This window comes from Pseudophryne corroboree, unplaced genomic scaffold (genome assembly GCF_028390025.1).
Source record: "Pseudophryne corroboree isolate aPseCor3 unplaced genomic scaffold, aPseCor3.hap2 scaffold_385, whole genome shotgun sequence".
In the NCBI taxonomy this organism is placed as follows: Eukaryota; Metazoa; Chordata; class Amphibia; order Anura; family Myobatrachidae; genus Pseudophryne; species Pseudophryne corroboree.
Window position 1 is genome coordinate 467,789 of NW_026970031.1, and position 2,500 is coordinate 470,288.

A 2,500-nucleotide genomic window follows, 5' to 3' on the forward strand; every position below is an offset into this window, starting at 1 on the left:
CCGGGGCGCGGGGTGCCACATCGATCGGGTTGCGGAAATGGGAGACGTGGGGCCCTTCTCTCGCGTCAACCGCAGCCCTCCGTTTTCTCTTTTCCGGCTTGACTCTGTTCGCCACCTGTGATGCTCTCTGGCCGGTTCCCTCGGGCGTAGCGGGACGGGCGGCGCGCGCGACGCTCTCGCGGAGCGTCCTCCGACGCTTCCCCGGGCTCCTGGAGCCGCCTCCCGGCCCGAGGGGTGCCCGTCCGCACTCATCGGCTGAACTTCCGCGAATTGCAGTACCCGATTCGGCCCGCCGGGGGGCGCTGCCGCCGGGGGAAGAGGGGGACGGGCCGGGCCTGGCGCCGGGCTCCGCCGGACGCCCGGCGCTGCCCCGTCTCGGCCTCGGAAGGGGGAGTCGGGGGAACGGGAGGCCGGGAGTCCCGGAGAAAGAGAGAGAGAGAGAGAGAGAGATAGAGAGACCTCCGCGGTTCCGCCTTCGACCGCCGGGGGGCGCCGCGCACCCGTCCGCACGGGCCCGTCCCGGTGGCTCCCGGCAGGGCTCTCCCAAACCCTCTCCCAGGGCCCCGGTCCGGGAGCCCGACTGCGTCCGCTCTCCGCTTCCAGAGAGGAGGCTGTCGGACGGGGAGAGCTGGTACCGGGCTCCTGGAGCCCTGCCTGGGCAGCCTATGGAAGGGAGGGAGCCCTGGCCCTGCTGCTCTCCGAGCTCCGGCCCTGCTGCTCTCCGAGCTCCGTGCCTGCTCTGCCACGGGTCCTTTCGCAGGAGCTCCAGGGAAACGGGCTTTTCGGCCCCTGACAGAGTCCCGGCTCTCTCGCTCGCCTCGTTGGTACCTACTGATCCGGCGGAGGTGTTCTCCGGCGGGTAGCGACACGGACGGCCGAGGGCGCGCTTCACCCAGGCTTCAACCGTCTCCTCCCCGAGCCCCTGGAAGTGCAGCTGGGCCGCGGGCGCCCCGGTCCGCACTCATCTGCGAAACTTCCACAAATTGCAGTACCCGATTTGGCCCGCCGGGGGGCGCTGCCTCCGGGGGAGAAGGAGACGTGCCCGGCCCGTACGTCGGGCTCCAACGGATGCCCGCCGTGGACCCTTTATAGGCCCCATCCTGGTCCTGCCATGCTGTTATCGGAGCTCCACGGCTATCTTGTCACTAAACCTTTCGTTTGAGCTCCAGGGCTTTTTGCTTTTTGTAACCCGGTTCCTGGAGCCCTGCCTGGGCAAAATCGGATGCAAGAAGGCCCTGCCCATGCTGATCTCTGAGCTCCGCGCATCTTCTGTCACGGGTCCTTTCGCAAAAGCTCCAGGGAAACAGGCTTTTCGGCCCCGGACAGAGTCCCGGCTCTCTCGCTCGCCTCGTTGGTACCTACTGATCCGGCGGAGGTGTTCTCCGGCGGGTAGCGACACGGACGGCCGAGGGCGCGCTTCACCCAGGCTTCAACCATCTCCTCCCCGAGCCCCTGGAAGTGCCGCTGGGCCGCGGGCGCCCCGGTCCGCACTCATCCGCGACACTTCCGCGCTGGAGTCCGACGCTCGCCGGCCGCGTCCCCCGGCCCGCGGGGGCCCGGGGGGAGGCCCGACGCGTGCGGGGGGAGGCGGCGGGCGGCGGGGGCGCCCCCGCGCCACCCGACGGCGCCCCCCGGTGGCCAGAGGCGGCTCGGAGCGAGACGATCGGGGGGGGGACGGCGGCGCGTGACCCGCCCCGGCCCCCTTGGCCCAGCGGACGGGCAGGCGGCTCCCGGGCGCCCCCCCCGATCCCCGCCGCGGCGCCCCCCGGTGGCCGCCTGACGCCACTGCGGGGGGTGCAGATTCCGTGTGTCCTCTCGGATAAAAACAAAAGAAACGATTCCCGTCGGGCGAAAGTAAGTGGGACGCAGGGCCCCGGGCCCCGACGGTCCGCGCGCGCGGCGCCCCCCGCTGGCCGGTCGAAGGGAGGACAAAAATAAAATGAAAAAAATTTCAAAAAAGCACTCGCCCCAAACAGACGAAAGGTACCCGGTCCGCCCGGATGAACCCTCCCCCGTGTCCCCGCCGCGGCGCCCCCCGCTGGCCAGCCGAGGTAATACACGATTGAGAGGGGGGGAGTGAAAAACAGGGGCAAAAAATGAAAAACACCCCACCCGTTTGAATGCAAAGTCCCGGAGCGGCCAGGGGTGGACGCCGGTCCGCGCGCACGGCGCCCCCCGCAGGCCAGTTGAAGGGAAGAACGGAACGAGACTTAAAGATAAAAAAAAATTTCAAAAAAGCACTCGCCCCAAACAGATGAAATGTACCCGGTCCGCCCGTGTCCCCGCCGCGGCGCCCCCCGCTGGCCAGCCGAGGTAATACACGATTGAGAGGGGGGGAGTGGAAAAAAAAAGGGCAAAAAAATGAAAAACACCCCACCCATTTGAATGCAAAGTCCCGGAGCGGCCAGGGGTGGACGCCGGTCCGCGCGCACGGCGCCCCCCGCAGGCCAGTTGAAGGGAAGAACGGAACGAGACTAAAAGATAAAAAAAAATTTCAAAA